We start from the raw sequence: 17386 nt of genomic DNA on the forward strand, positions 1-17386 counted from the left end.
TCCTTCCCGCCTCTGGAGGGGATAGGTGGGCTCTAGCCTCCTGCTCCTCGCCGCGTCCCATTTAATGGGCAGGTAATTTTCTCAGTGAGTGATTTCATGGAAGCCCTTCCTAATTATTCATCCCTCCGTCTGCCGGAGATGCACGCGCTTTCTGGAAAAAGATCATCCTCCAGGACCCAGGGCGCAGCCTCATTACCCGTTAAAATCGCACAAACATTCACTCTTCACCTTTTAGCAAAATGAGAAGCTGAGCGGGAGGGAAAAAAAAGGAAAGGAAACAATATAACCACCTTTTGGAGCGGAAAGGTTGTGTAGGGGTGCTCGTTTAAAAGGCTCAAGAAAAAAGAATGGGGGCGGGGGTGTGTGTGTGCAGAAATCTCTAGCCTCTTCTGGCTTGTTTTAGCCAAGATCTATGGCCCCCTGAGGAATCCCGGAGAGGGGAGGAGGAGGGGAAGGGGTGGCATCCCCTCGTTCTGTTACTCAGTTGCCTTATGACCCCTCAAAGACAAGTTTGACGTGGGATTGTGGGATGCCAGGGAGTTCAGCTGACAACGCTTAGGATGGAAAGAGGGGATCAGGGAGCTTGGGCGGTACCCGAAGTCTTTACCCTCCAGAGACTAGCACTTCTGAAAGGAAATGCGGAAAATACAGGGATTGGGGAAAGCTGAAAACCCAACTGAGCTAACAGAAGCTCAAAAACAGCCGAATCCCAGCCCAAAGATGACAAAAATCCTCAATATTAAGGCAGAACCCACCAACTGAATGCCATTCAGGACTGGGGATGATTAAGGAAGGCCAAGTTAGATCACAGGGATGCTAGTGTCTGGGGTGCCGCCGGTGTGACCGGTGTGGCCGGGCCCACGTGTGATCACAGGTTCACTGGTAGCTGTTTGATGCTTGTTCGGATGATTACAAGGAGGGTTATGAGAACTCACGCAGGTTCCGAGCCGAGCTAAAAGCTTGATGGTGAGCCTTTAGTTCCCTCTACTGGAAAATATTAGAAAAGATTCTTTTCGTTTGTGGCCTTGTGAAGCAGTTTGAAGAAGAGCCTTTGTTTGGTGGTACATTTCGGTGTTAAACCACTTAACTTAGCTCTTCCTTGCCTATTATGGACGTGATACTGCATGGTTCAAAAAAATGGTCAGTGACACTCAAGTAATTAGGAGAGTTTTTATGGCACCTCTTCATGCTTGAAAATTGTGGTAATGAAATAGTCTTGAAAAAAATAAAACATGCCACTCTTCTTGTGAAGCATTAAAAGTAATTTCAGCACACTTGTAATCTACATTATTTAGTTGTTTAAAAAAAACTGTTTTTTTCAGTGTGCTGAAGTTAAATCACTTGAATTCCCAGAGTAATAATTCTGAATGTATTATTCTTTTACCACTCTGTGGGGGAAAAAATGACTAAATTTCACATGATTTTTTCCCCCAAAGGGCCAAGTCTAACTTAAGTTATGGTGGTCATTGTAAACCCCAAATTTCATTGAATTAACATCTCTCTTGGCTATCTTTAATACTGCTGAATACTTGGTAAATCTTTAAAACTTCCATTTTAAACATTCTGACTAGGTTTAGAGTAGGGATTACAAAGTCTACTTCATTCTTCTAAATAATGTACCACCATCACCACCTCCCACTCCGAGTCTCTATCTCAGTCAGATTTCCTTACATCGGTACAATAAGAAATATTCTGAAAGGAAAAGTTTCCCTAATAATAATGCAGAAATTAACAAATCATAAAGACTTAAAGCTCTTTAATTTTAAGATAGATCTCAGAAAGGGAGATATTGGAACATTTCATCTGGAAGAACTTTCTCATGGCAATTCATTTATTGATAGGCAAAAGATAGATTCGACCTCATATTTGTTAGATTCACCATCTACAGATGCCTTTTCTTAGGTGAGCTATGCAATCAGAGGCAGAAAGCGTGGGTGTAGGATGTGTGTGGGAAACAGGGAGTTAGGTTGGAGGAGAATGACCTAGCAATTGCTGTTGTCCTCTAGGGCAGAAAAATGTTGCTTCATATCTCACAGAAAGGTGTCCTTGTATAGAGTATGACAAATGACCTCATACAGAGAAAAGGTTTATTTAATAGACATCTCTTTGGTTATATTTATTTGACATTTTGGGCCAAGCATCATCGTTTTGCATTCATGCTTTACCCACTGAAACTGACAAAGCAGATGAGTGATTTCAGTCTGGTGCCACCTTTTTGCCATATATTACCTACATTATGTGATAATGTCTATAACAAAGGAATTTGGGGGTCTATGTTTTCTGTTTGTCTTGAGGGTATGTTCATAAATGATGTTTAAGAAAGAGTACTTTGTCAGTATCTCATTCGATACAAAATGTGAGCAAGGAAAATTGATGGCTTTACATATAAGAATCTCATACCAAGTGATGTCAAGATGATGACCAGAACTCTCACACTAACAGTGACTATTAGAGTCTACAGACAGAAATGTAATATGAACAACAGTGAGTCCGAGGGGAACAAAGACACCACCTTCTGGGAGGTTTGATAAAGTCTGTATTAGAGAAAAGTTTGTATTTCAATTAAATTTAACACACTTTTAGTGAGCATTGTCTATGGAAGAAATGGATTTCTCACTCCAAGTTTTTCTAAAAAGAAAATCTTTTAAAAACCTGAACATTCTAGTAGAAGTTGGAAATCAATTTTATCAGTGCTTTAGCTAAGAAAATTTCTTTCAGATTTTCATTAAGACAAAGCTAGAAATGGCTTAGAACAATGAACCCCTCCACCAAATCAGAAGGTTTAAGATACAGAAAATTAAATGGGTACACGTGCCTTCAATATCTTTCCGAATACTAGTTGTTTTTCCTTCTCCAAACAAGCAGCTGAATAGAGAAATCTGGAAATCTAGGCCCCTTTTATGTAAAACTTAGAATGGTATTATGTGCTCAAAATGTTCCTACCAGATAAATATATATTTTAATACACCTAAAGACACCTATGTGTCAGAGACTATAATCAACCCTAATTTGGGTAAGGTGATCAAATGGCCTCTGTGACTGCACTTCTGAGTTGACATTCCTGGAGAACCACAAGATACTTACCTGAAGGCAGTCTGTACAATATATGATATAAAATATTAAATATTTCTTGTCTGTATCATATTCCCCAAGGATGTGGTATAATTTGAAAAAAAAACAATTCCTTTTTTTTTAACTCTAACATACTATCATTATAGTTGCAAGGTGATATACATAGGCAAATCAACTGATTCACGATAAAAAAAAAATTAGCATCTACTACAATGTGGTGAACACTTGCTATATGTCAGGAATTGTTCAAGTTTTTAAAACTTCATTATATCACTTAAATCCTGTAAGAGCCTTATGTGGTCGATATTATTCCCATTGTAAAGGTGAGAAAACTGAAGGTTAGATATCTAACCCAAATTAATAAAAAATGTACTTTACCTTTAAATCCAGACATCTCTAGAAAATCTATGTTCCTAAGTGTTAGACTATGCTTCTCTGATCTGGATTGTTTTAAAAAACATCTTCCACATTATAGACATACTGAAACACCCTAATGAATTGCTTGAATTGATCAGTCTAACATCTAGTACACCAAAACATACAGAAATACATAATCAGTTCTTGTTTCCAAAACTGAACAATCTTTTTACAGCCAAAAGCCCATCATTGGTTATCAGTTCAGTTTGAATTTGTCTGTATAAGATTGTCTTACCACACTATACAGAAACACCACATTTAGATGAAATGTATGGGTTATTATCTACAAAAGGACACAGGACAATTAAAATAAGTGAAGCGTTAAAAATCCAGATCAGAGAAGGATGACTCATTGGCTCTTAGGTTATTTTTTATTAGGCTCCAACTTGTTTCAAGATGATTTGAGGGAGCCAAGATAAATTGCATATTGTTCTTCTGAAATATGTTCTGATTTCAATCAGCTCATTTTCAAGTATTCACTAATATTTCTCCGCATGTAGTAAGTCTGCCTATCTGTGTATCTATCTATGATTAGTAATTTTGGTACATTACATGGAGCTATTAAAATATTCCAGTTTTATAGGGATCTGAGATTTATGTTGACTGAAATGTAGCAATATTTCACATAAAGTGTTTTCTTCCAAATATCATTACTCGTGGTCAAGAAGGGTTTTTTTAGAATTAAAACCAATTTGGAAAAAAATTTATATCTTGATTGAAAAGTTCAGTGATACTTTCAAATTTAACATAGCTTTTGAATAAATAAAATATTAGAGTAAGTAATAAATAATATCAGGGCATAATTTCTTAGGGCGTATACCTTAAAATTGGGAACTTAAAAAAACTCCAGCGTTCACTGAGGAGATTTTTATCTCCATAATGTCAGGCTTCCTCATTCTGAGGTTGTCCATTTTCCCCCTCCCTTCATTTAAGTAATCTGTGAAACCTCAATGTTGGCCGTAAATTAAAAAGTAGCTCTTTGGTGGGGAAGATAACCTCTCATCTAGATTAGGAAAGTGTTTTTAAAATAAGCAAAATTGTCAATCTTACAAAGATACAAATTATTTAGAGGTGCAACTCTACGTTTGTGGCCTCTGTTCATGACAGGCTAGGTTTCCTATCTGAGCATGGTCTTCTCTGCTCGTTATTCTATCATCTCTAGTTAAAGCTCTCGAGTTCTTATTTTAGTACACAGCCTAATTTCAATGATGTTAAATAATACATTTTTTGCTATTTTTACAGCACATCATCATGAACCCAAGGAAATCCCTTTGATTTTTTGCCAAACTATTCCAAGTCCATCTGCTCCAATCTGGGCTTTGTATAATTGAATTTTAGCAACACATAATTGTAATCCTTATAGGATATGGATTTTTTTTTAATCCAAAACAGAATTTTTGTTGTTCTTAAGAAGAAGGGATTGTCAAAGACTTAGGGAAAGATTCATCAGAACTCCGGGTACCAAATTTTTACAGCTATCCACTCACTGAATTGGCTTTTAGACTATTTAGTAATGGATTTTTCAAATTCGAAAGAAGTTGCTTATTCTCCCTTACAATCATATCATGGAATTAATCCAAGGGCCAATGTAATCCAATTGAACTGCCTATGGTTCTGTCATATATAAAAACTAATCTGGGAGCAGATCCTGATTTTCTTCCAATATCCAAATTATCTTACTTCTGCCTAATAAAATAACTTCTGACTGCCTGTGGAGTACTTGAAGTCCTTTTACAAAAAATAGTAAGTTTTCAGTTGCTAGAAGCCAGCAGGGAGTCTAGGTAATATAATTTTGCTTTAAAAAGTAAGAGATATAAATACACATTCTCTTGGTAAAGTGATAAAGTGAAATATATGGAAGAAATTGTCATGTTCCAATTTGGAAACAAACCTGCAAATGAAGAAATAATATGACATATAAATTACTTCATATCAAACTATTTCAGTCTGGATGAAAAGTCTCTGCTAAGCAGTTTCTACTGATTAATTTCTTATTTAGCAAAAATCAGTGTAGGAATAAGTGATTTTTTGTTCTCTGAGTAATTTCAGCTTTTCCATTATATACTAATACTAATGCAAAAGAATCAAAAATCAAAGAGTTAAGATTGAAAAATGCTAGTGCAGTTTTTGACAAAATGAAACAAATTGTATGGTCCTCCTAACACACTGGCTTGAATTTATTTTTAATATACTTTCTTTATTTTCAATGACTAGCTCTTTATACATAGTAGGAATATAAAACTTAAATTTGTTTACATTGTGTCTAAGACACATTGAGCACGTAAACTAATTTATAGTTTTTAACAGTGAGAGAAAAGTTTCATCAAATCTCTGTTCTTTATTGCCTCATTTTCTGGAAACTACTTATCTACCATCTTTTTCTTCGGTGATCTGGCAAATATGAGTGTTTGAGGAACTGATTGCTGTAGACAGGGTCAATGAAAATTATGCAGCATGATGAGCATTGAGAGATTTTTTTTTTCCAATCTTATCTCTACAGCTGGCATAAGTCCAGATTACTATTTACTCATTATTTTATTTCTCCCTTCCCCACTTCCCACCAAACACACATATTAAATAGATATTATATCACAAAGCTGGAGGAACATTTACAGGAGTTGTGGGAGTCTATTTTCCAGTCTTGCTGCTGAATCATGTTTAAATTATCAAAAAAGAGATTAAAACATTTTAAGACTTCTAAGTATTTCAGAATATTCTTAAGTAAACCATTTACTTGTTATTGGGAAAAGTATAGCCTTCTCCAATCTAACTGTGAAGTAGCATTTCTACTTACTATTATCTCTGGGAGGAGAAGGAATGGAGAGTGAGTGCCTAATTGAGGAAACTATAAAGCATGCTGGCTACAAGCCAGAGCTCTGGAACAAGCAGACCTGGGTTCTAATCTGGTTCTACTACTTGCGCTGTAATGTTAACAATTGCCTCAGCAATAAAACAAAGATGAAAATAGTGCCTACTCAGAAGGGTATATGAATGATGCTTTGAAAGAATATCGTAATTGGCTTCCAACACTTAGAGTGCTTGGAGTGTACTGATGAATCTCCATATAGTGGCAGAGACAATGCTGTATGTTAACCTGAATCATTTTCTGTCCTTCTTCCACAAAGAGGGTGGCTAAATTTCCTAGCCTCCCTTGCAGGTAGGTTAGATCATGTGACTGAGATGTGGCCAGTGATATGCAGGCACTTCTGAGACTGGCCTCTAAGAGACTTCCCACAGCACCCCAGGCACTCTAACTATTCTATCATTCATTGGATGGTCAAACCCTGTGGAAAAAAGCAAGCCACCAGATGGAATAAATGAGTCCCAGAATGAGTGTGGAGAGCAAATGATCTCACTCTCTCCGAAATGCTTCACACTGATTTGAGCAAATAACTTGTAATGTGTTAAATTATTAAAGTTTTAGTATTCTTTGTTTGCACACTTAGGCTATTCTGGCAAATGTAATAAGCTGCTTTGAATATTGCCTAAAGTTTAAATGGAAATGTGGTGATATATTTCTTTCCAGGACATTGAACCATGACTAATATAAAAATAACTAACTTTTAAAAACAATGACTATGTGGGAAGCACTGCAGTAAGTCTTTTGTATTGATTGTCTTATTTAATTACCACAAAGCATAGGACAATGGTATTATTTTTAGCCCCATCGTTCAGAGTAGTTACGGAAAGTTCAAATTAATGAAGAAACTTTGAAAGTGTCATAATTTGAGCTGAGACTCATATCTAGTGTCAACAAAGCCTATGGTATCACCCAGGACAGACTAGATTTTTTTTCATAAGGTGCATTTTTAGATTTTGTCCTAATCAGTTCCCCATGGAATTTAATACCAGAGATACTGTACATGTGCTTATGCACTGTATGTATGTGTGTACTTTATGCATAAAAAGAGTAAGAATTTTTTGCCCCCCAAAGCAATTCCACATCACTGCTATTAAGAATGCATATTGTACAAATACTGACAATTCCTGAGTCTCAAGCAATGAGGGTTATTTCTTGCTATTTTGTGAGTCTGTCGGAGACTGCATCATCCTCCCTCCAGAATTTAGGTTGCTGGAGCACTCACTTTCTGAACAAACAGAAAAGCAGAATATGGCTTTAAATTCTCTGGCTGGAAACAAATTACACTATTTCTTGTATTTTATTGCCAAAGCAAGACACAACACCCACCACACTCCCCCTTCATGGATGAGAGGAAGCTGGCAATATTTGTTGATCAGCCGTATTTACCATTCCCCACATCCACCTCCTGCAGGGTTCCCCCTGCTTTTGGAAGAAAATTAAGTTCATTATGGCAACATATAGGTTGTTGCAGGCTACAGAGAAACTCTGACTTATTATTCCATGTTTTGGTCCTGGGTTGAGTAGTTCATGTCCATCCAGAACCTCCGAACGTGTCCTTGCTTGGAAGTAGGGTCTCTGCAAATTTAATCAAGTTAAGGTGAGTTCATACTGGATTAGGTTGGACCCTAATCCAATGGCTAGGGTCCTTAAAAGAAGAGGGAAATTTGGATGCAGACATGGAAATCAAAGCGAGAAGACAGCTATGTGAAGACGGTGGCAAAGATAGGAGTTATGCTGTGTACACCAAGGAATGCCTGAAGCCACCAGACCCTGAAAGAAGCCAGAAAGGATTCTCCCCTAGAACCTTCAGAGCATGGCCTGCCAACACCTTGATTTTCTAGCCTCTAGAGCCTTGAAAGAACAAATTTCTGTTTTTCTTAGGGCACCAAATTTGTGGTACTTGTTATGGCATCCCTAAGAAATTAATACAGCCACTTCAAGTTTTAATAAATTCAAAATGAGAAAATAAATTTGTATTTATTAAAAGCCAAGCAGATGAATGATAAATTAGTAGAAACCTTGGAAAATAATGATAATATGCATTCTAAATCTATTCAAATAAAGTTTATCTCATACATATAATATACCCCAGTAGATACAATGTGTATCTAAATACAAAGAAAATTGAAGAGCAAGAAAAATTTTTTAAAGTTTAAAGATCCATTCTACAATTTCAGAATTAAGTGGTATCTTTAAGATCATCTATTATCTTATTATATAACTCAAAGATAGGAGGCCAAATTATAAATTAATAATAAACACCTTACCTTATTCATAAATTAGTCTTTTTAAATTTATGTTAATTTAACTCAGAATTTCAGAATTTAGATATTGTCTTTTGTTAATTATTATTGCAGCTGACAGTGATTTCTGATTAAAAGTTAACTGTATACATATTAATATTTAGAAATTTTTGTATAATTAAAATCATATCAAAATTTTAAAATAACTCTATATTATAAAATGTTAGAATGAATACTAATAACTATCAACTGTATGTGGAAATACTAAATAAAAATATTTGGTACTGTTCTTATTGATGTTTATTACAGAATGCCTCTTGCAAAATGTAGTAAAGGTTATCACAGAACCAGATTTACACAACTGCCTATGGCAGTAAATAGAAGACGAAGTCATTTCCTCTGCTGATTTAGTTAGTCTTAGAAAGAAGGCTTAACTCTCATCTTTACAGACTTTTTGTTTCAAAATACAGAAAAGCATTAGCCAAACCCCAATTTCTATGTCATTAGTCCATTTCTTACGTTGGTTTTCCTCTATATTCAATTTTTTAAAAATCCAAAAACTAAAATACTCTCTATACTTAGAAGCTCCCCAAATATGACTTCTTGGCAACTTTTTCACAAGTACATTAGCCCCGACAGGAGCCAGCCAATCACCATAATCATTAACAGGTAGCAACACACACATACATACACACACTGATGTTGGACCTCTTACATCAAGTGGATGGAACACTGTCTTATCAGTCTGTTAACTCTCAATCTAAAGCAGCATCCATAATAAAAATGGGAACATCATAAGCTGTATTTATATAGGGAAACATACATGAAATGAAGACCAACATCTGTACCAAATTCATAAATAAACATGCTATTTATCAATGATATTTTGCACTGCACTCAGTCCTATGTATTGCATCAAAACCTCAGTGTGAAAGAGAGATGCTAGAAAGAAGAAAGAAATTTTCAAATGTCTTATTGACACCAGAGTAGGAAAACAGAGAGGTTTGATATTAGAAGATTTTGAAAGAAGGAAAATAATCCACAAGTATTCAGTCCCATGCATAGTAGCATGGAGCAAGAGTTGGAGGTGAGAAACCTCAGATGCACAGAACTAGAATAAAAGTAGACAAGAGATGTCAGGTGGTTTTGCAAAGTTTTGGAGGACTTAGATCAGAGACAAAGAAAAGACTATTCCATTACGAACAACAAAAAATTGAGGCTCTGATAAGTTCAGTAACTTTAACAAAAGAGCACACAAATAAATAAAAGTGCTGAGACCTGATTGACATCCATCTCATTTCCACTAAACTGTGTTAACAAATTTAATGTTAGTCATTGCTTTCTGGCTATAGAGACGATGTCTCCAACATTTTTAACTTGAGGAAAGCATTGGCAATGAATGAACTAAGATTTCAGGAGCAGTTCCTTGTTTATTTGCCTCAGTTATGAAAAGGAGTAAGGAAATGAAACAGAAGAAAAGGAAAACAAAGGTGGGAGGACTGAGAAGCCGGCAGGTAAGGAAGGAGAGAGGAGTAATCACAATAAGCTTGGTTTCACTAAAACAAAAGCTAGAGAAAGCCATCTGGTTCAGTATTCTTTGGGTTTCTAATTTCTCTTTGGAGCTCTGATCAAGTATTCTTTCTGATTTCTTTCTACCCAGTTGGCTTTTGTCTTGTAAGGAAACTGAGATGTGGCCTCATTTGTTCACACTATGGAACTTTTGAACAGCTTAGTCGTAATTTTTCCCTCCACTTAATTAAATATGCCAAGTGGGTTGGAGAGTAGTACTTGACTAATACCCTCACTAGGATTCTGAGTTTGACCCTACATGGTCATTAAGCTGGCTCTCCATGCTTAGAGCACTGTACTGACTGCTACAGTTTCAAACAGTACCATGCTGACAGAAGTAGAACAAAGATTGTTTTTGACAGTTCCTATCACAGGATGCTGAAAGAGTTAAAGCAACTTAGTGACTGCATGTAGCAATGTCCTACTCATAATTTGGTTTAACATGTATTGTCCAATTTACTTTTGCTGCTATATATGCTCTCTGGGGTGTCCAATCTAGAAATGGCTGTATATGCTTTTGCATGAACAGTAGTTGAGTGATTCAGTATCATCCCCTCTCATATACACAAAGCCATCCTCCTGGCGATGTCACCTCCTGAGTGAGTGTTGGGGCCATCCGCCTAACAAGAGACCTAACTGCATTAGGGGCTTCAGAGTGATTCTTCTGACCAGTTTCCCACAGACTGAGATTTCTTTTTGTAGTATGATGTTGTCATCACTATTGTCATCAGAAAGACGTATAAGAGGATTGTTAACATTATTGTTTGTCAGACTTTTATATTAATTTTCCTTGAAATAGTATTGTCTCAACTGAGAAATAGAATTATATTTTGCCTTGTCTCCAGAAATGCTTTTAAATTAGAATTGATGTTTGAGCTGCATGACTTTTCACTGCTGATGTAATTTGCTTTTTTATCTGAATGCTTGATAAGTAGCAGTAAGACTCTATTCTTCTAGTTACAAATCCATTAACCTCTCCCTTAAAAAGCTGTTGCTTTACAACAGGAACATTTACATCAAAGACAAAACACTATATCATCTTTTTCAAAATGCCTGCACCTGTTTCTGGATAGGTGTCCTAGAAGTGACAAGGTGCACCAGTCTGAAGTAAAGAAGATTCAGGAATAAATGATTCATTTGTTCAATTCACTCAACAAATTTTTATTAAGTGCTGTTACATGCCAGCCTAGAACAGGAATGTCTGCCTCATAAATACACATTGCCTTTCTGGATTTTAGTTCCTTCATCTGTAAAATGAAAGAGTTGGACAAGTGACTTCTAAAGACTGGTCTCCCTAAGAACAGACATTCTATTCTATGCTCATGTAGAAAGCATGGGTTTCAGCTCTTACAGCAATGATCGGGCCTGAGCCCTTTGCTAAAGGTAAAGAAATCATTGCTTTAAGTTTCAGATTCTGTGAAATAAAGTTACTTTGAAAGCTCTGCTATGAAGTGGTGTTTATTTTGGTAGTCCTCCACTGGCACATCTGGTCTAATCCATCATGCTGGTATCTATGTGAAGCAGTTGTTCTTTGGGGCCAAATGTGGACTGGAAAGTTATGACCATTCCTGGTAGCTGGTTCATCTCTGTTACATTATGTAAATACAATGTACCTGCCTTATTCTAATATCACAACCCTCCATTAAAACAAAAAAGGATACTATCACCCCAATAGAAAATAGCTCATAATGATACAGATATGGATATCGATAAGGTCAAAGTTTATCTCTGGATGTTAAGTGTTCTATAGGGATTTCAGAAAGTTTTATTATTAAAAACCTATAGGACTGAAGGAAAGCACACTAGGCTCTCAAGGTTAAAACAAGAGACAGAAACTTAAAACCAAGCATGTGTGCATATATACTTTGTAAAAGTCATTTGGAGATCTTCTTATGATGAACATTTAGTTCTGACTGCTGATGTGAGGTGGTTGTGGTGGTCCTGGTGAAGGCAATTTTTAATATAAATAAATGGAAACGATGAGGTGTTCGCAGTAGAACTGTGTCTGCCTATAGATAGCATTGAAGCTGTTTCCTTATCAGATGCCATTTAAATAAAAAAAACTGTGTAAAACCTGAGCTGAAAGCAGCAACAAGGAAAATGCCTCTCAAGGAGTGAGGCAGAGATTTATGTGGGCATCTTCAGTAAGTGCTCCAGGGATCCCCACATGGTAATCCCCAAACACGAAGTCTGCAATACTTTCCATTAGCACCCTACCAACCAGCCCATTCTAAGACCCCTCAACACAAATGATACCACCCAGGAGATTTTTTTCTAAGAGAGCTGTAAAGATTTTTGAAGTAGTTTGCATTACAAAAGAAATTCACTTAAATCAGGAATCTTTTGTCTAACCTTATGTCATCCCCTTTTATGTTCAGTTGGGAGCAATGTGTCTATTCTTTCAGAAACTTTTGTTAGTTATCATGTTAACTAAATTTCCAAGTCACTTCAGGCCATTACTTTGATTTTGTCCTTAGCAATAAATTTATATTTGAATTTGTTACACCAAGCCAACTGGAAAGCTTCCACGAATTTAATTACTGAGGTCACCTGGGACATGTTTTGATTATATTTTGTTTTCAAGACACAACATCATAATAGAATCCTAAAGAAAAAGAAAACAATTTCGGAGGAGTCTTATAAGCTGATTGCAGGTTTAAGCAGTTATTTGTAAAGACAAGTCCAAAATAATAACTAAGAGTGGAATGCAAATAACATTAATTGACCTAAAATATCTAATGACGGAAATTGAAAGAAATATTTTTTTCATTATAGTTAAATATTTTGTGTTAGAGGTTTATGGCCACTTCCTTTCCACATGACCATCACACATTCTAAAGGGAGGAGCTAGCCACCCAGTCTCCTGCTTTTTAAAGAAAGCACACTAAATTAATTTATTGTCAAAGGACAGACCCTCAATCTTTTCTAAAAAGTCCAAGGAAAAAAATAAAAAATAAGAAAAGGTCAAACTAGTGGTCACTTCTCTAATGTTTCAACGTCTTCACTTTATGGTTCTCATATATTCCAAATTGTGTCTTTTTCTCCTCCAATATAGTATTAAGTCACAAATTCAAAAGAAAGATGTGGATATTTGAAACAGTAGTTAACATAAGAAAATGCTCCAAATGGTGATACCAAGATTCATGTTTATAAAAGTAAATTTCAAATTTCTTTTCCTTCCTCTTTTGTTTTATTATTACTAAAAATACAATCCATAACAACTGGTACGTATGGAGTCTCGATATCTCAAACCCTTGGTTCTTCCTCACAGGGCAGGATTCAGCATTTCCATCTCTTAGATGTTTCTCGAAATACAGTCAGTGTCTACAGATTCAACTCTAGCTTTTACTCTAAGTATATCACACTCTAAACACTGGATCGTAGTGTTACATGTGTTTATGTTAATGGTACACACAAATGATTCTGTAGCTGATATCACTCTCTGTTTTATTGATCCTTTTCCATCTCCATCAGCTCCTCAAGCTGCCTGTTTTACTACCTCACCTTCCAGTTTCTCTCAGTGTCTACACTGAGACTAATACTCAGAACAATAAACACATAGGAACATCCCTGCGACTCAAACTTCCCTATCCTGTATCCGTTTCCATCTGATGCCCTCTTAATGATTTCTGAGGTAATAATTCCATCTCTGTAGAAATAGTCACACAATTTTCTGCCTCACTTAAATTCAGACATTTAACTGGGTAGGGACATGCTAGTCTAATTAATAAAGTAGCATTTTGGAGCAATGTTGAGAACTTATGACAACTAAGTGAATCCATGTCAGTCTATGCGCTCCTTGTAGGCAGAACTGAACTGTGCGTATATTTGTCATAAGTGTATGTGATATACAGAGAATCTGAATTATTAGACCTGAAGAAAATGTCAAATTAAATACCACATTTTTGTACTTCAAGCAGTTATATTAAGGTGGCTAATTGTAAGTATAAAACATATTATATATATTCTTAATTTTCAAAAATAAAGATGAATCTTTTATTATGTCATTTTATATATATTTATAATTTATGAATAATCAGAATATTATTAAAAACTCATTTGATTGTAGATATTATAGAGTACAGACTCATTAAAATAAGAAGCCAGTACTTTGCCATGAGAATTTCACTAGCATAGGCCAATTTTTAATTTTTTCTGTCTAGTTTATGTTTGAAAGAAATATTTTAAAATAATTCTATGTTGATAAGGGGGTAATTAAGTTTCTTTTCATGCCTGTCTCCTATGAGTCTGTATCCTTTCAAAGTGTCTAAATTCCTTGAACTCTAAGAATACTAAAACCTTTGACATACAAATGGTTATTAAAATTATGGTACATCACTACATTTCTTTATCCAATCATGATGTATCTCAACAACTTTTGGACTTCTGTGATTTTATTTTTTTATACACTATTTGATTTGCTTTCTAGTACTTTCCTAAAGAGAAAAAACAAGGATTTGCAAAAATATTAACTCTCAGGCTAGTCACAAAAGGGCAGATACTCTAAGATTCCACTATGTAAGGTTTCTAGAGTATTCAGAATCATAGCGACAAAAAGTAGAACTGTGGCTGCCAGGACCTGAGGGAAGGAGAGATTACGGAGTTCTTATTTAATGAGTACAGTGTTTCAGTTTTGTAAATTAAAAAAGTTCTGGAGATGGGTGGTGATTGGTGATAGTTGCACAACAATGTGAATGTACTTAATACACTGAACTGTACATTTAAAAATAGTTAAAATGGTAAATTTTATGTTTTGTCAAAATGATTTATTTTATGGTGTATTTTATATTTTACCATGATTAAAAATACTAATTTGTATGTTGTCTTTTAAAAGTAGCTCAACCACTGTTTACTACAGAAAATGATTAAAAACTAAAAAAGTATAAAGAGAAAATTCATACAACTCATGATCTCACCATTCAAGAAATAAACACTTTTTCCAAGTATTTCCATTTTTCTCCACATATTGCTTTATGGCTGCAAGCTTAATATTTATGATTTTGTATCCTGCTTTTCTTCCACTTAGTGTTGAAAAATAAAACTTTCTTGTGTCATTAAACCTATAAACATCATTTTATGTAGTTTGTGATATTATATAGTATGGATATACTACATTTACTTAATATTCTCTTATTATTGGACATTTAGTTTATTTTCAAAATTATTCTGGACATATTTCATAATATTCTTTGTTTCATTTTATGAACAACACAGTCTGGAACATAGTTTTCTATAAGCCATTGAGAACATTTTTCATTTCTTCATTAGAATATAAGTGTTTGCTTAAATAGACTGACTAGCTGACTCAAAGGACATGAACATTTTTAAGGTTTTTAATATGCATTGCAAAAATGTTTCTCAGAAAAACAGAAAACATTTCCACTCTCACCAGCTGTGAATAAGAGTGTCTATTTCACTAATGCTTTTATATATAGAAAGTTCTCCCCATCCAGATATTTGATAAATTATTCAGTTCTCAGTATTTACTGCTTTGTTTGTGGTTTTACTTTTACATTTAACTATAAAAATCAAGATGTATTTTCTATTTTAGTATAGAATGAGGTGAACATCTGAATTATTTTCCCCCAAACCCATCCAATTTTGATTTATTTGTAATTCTTCTTGTTATTACTATTTAAAAACATAAAGTTCCCTTTTAGTAGTTCCAACAATATATTGACAATGACAATTACCAGACACAATGATTGTGCTTTATATTTGCTATGCTAAGCATTTTATATACAGGAACTTGGTGACGATCCTTTGGATTCTTGTTACCAAGTCCCCACTACCTTAAATCCCTTTACCAAATCAACCAGCTAGAAGTGGTAGAGTTGTGGTCAAATCCAGATTTATCTGAATCTAGGACCCAAAGTCCTAAACTTCAAGAGGCAATGTAGAATCATCACTTTGAAGAAACCAACTGGCCTCTTTAGTCTTGTTTTTCAAAGTTTTCCACAAAATGTTGGAGCAAATGATTTCTGGCAAAGTTACAAATATTAGCAGATGAAAGGGTCACTCAAAAATCCTTTAGACTGAAAGAGATAAACTCCTGAAAAGTGCGAGGTCTGTTTGGGCATTCCTGACTCTAGTTTACCCCATGGGACATTTCCTCTTCTGGAATTCCCTTCTTTCTTTACTGCTTACCTTCTCCCTTCCATTCCCTTCTAGGCCTACCTGCTCATGAGGAATTTCCTGAGGTCTTTACGTCAAAGATAACTCTCCCTCCTTTTTAATGCTTATTTTTGGGAGCACTCATTTGAAATTTATCCTGAGCTCTTTGAGGTTCTCACAGAGGACCACTGCTACGTCAGATCACTGATAGAACAGAGATGTTCAACTTTAGAAGGATGTCCTTGTTGGCTCAAAAATGCTCTAAGGCTCAACAAGTCTTAGAGAATCTAGACTACTGATATCTGATCATGGGAAAGGATGCCCCTTGATTAGAGGCATGTGGGGCTGCTTTTCCTTCATAATCCAGAATGGCAGAATCAACTGTGACAACTGTTACCTGACTGGAGATACAGCCAGATTACCCTTACTTTCCTTATATTCTATTAATTTGTATTTTTAAGAAAATCTCTGTTTTGAGTTTACACATGTTAGTAATAGAATACATTTAAAATATTGTTCTGAATTAAGAAGATCTTTCCCATATCATATATATCATGTTTATAACCTTTTCTATATGAAGCCAATATAAAGGGCTTCAGCTAGGCTATCACCATTCTATTCATATAAATAAATAAAAAACCAAATTATTAGAAATACAGCCTTATGCCCATAGTATTTTTGACTATTAATTAGAGTGCAAGTCAAGAAGAAATTGAAAAAAAATTTTTAAAAAATGGAATGCATCACATCTATTTAAAAATAATATTGAGCTCTTCAGATATATGTCCACAAAAAGTATTAAAATAAATAAAAGCATGCAGAGAGTATAATAAATACTATGAGAATCTTCAGGGGTTTATGTTTATTCCTGATATGTCTCATTTTTAAGTTTCCCTTTTCTTTTTAAGTAAATAATTTATATAAGAGGTCTAAAAGCCTTTTCAGGATAGGACAAAATGTTGTAAATGTTAAAAATTTCTCAGTTTGTTTCAGCTCAAGCAACACTTGGGTACTTTTATTGAACTAATACTCTGGAATGATTGTGAAAGAAAACCATGGGCAATCTAATTCATATATACTTTATTTTCTTGGGTTGGTCTTAATAGCC

General features: G+C 35.0%; 1 protein-coding gene across 5 annotated transcripts in view; it reads right to left on the minus strand.

Moving 5' to 3' along the window:
* ROBO2 (roundabout guidance receptor 2) overlaps positions 1-17386 on the minus strand; it is a 1146283-nt gene that overhangs the window by 544168 nt on the left and 584729 nt on the right. The window lies entirely within an intron of this gene.

This window comes from Vicugna pacos, chromosome 1 (genome assembly GCF_048564905.1).
Source record: "Vicugna pacos chromosome 1, VicPac4, whole genome shotgun sequence".
NCBI classification, from domain to species: Eukaryota; Metazoa; Chordata; class Mammalia; order Artiodactyla; family Camelidae; genus Vicugna; species Vicugna pacos.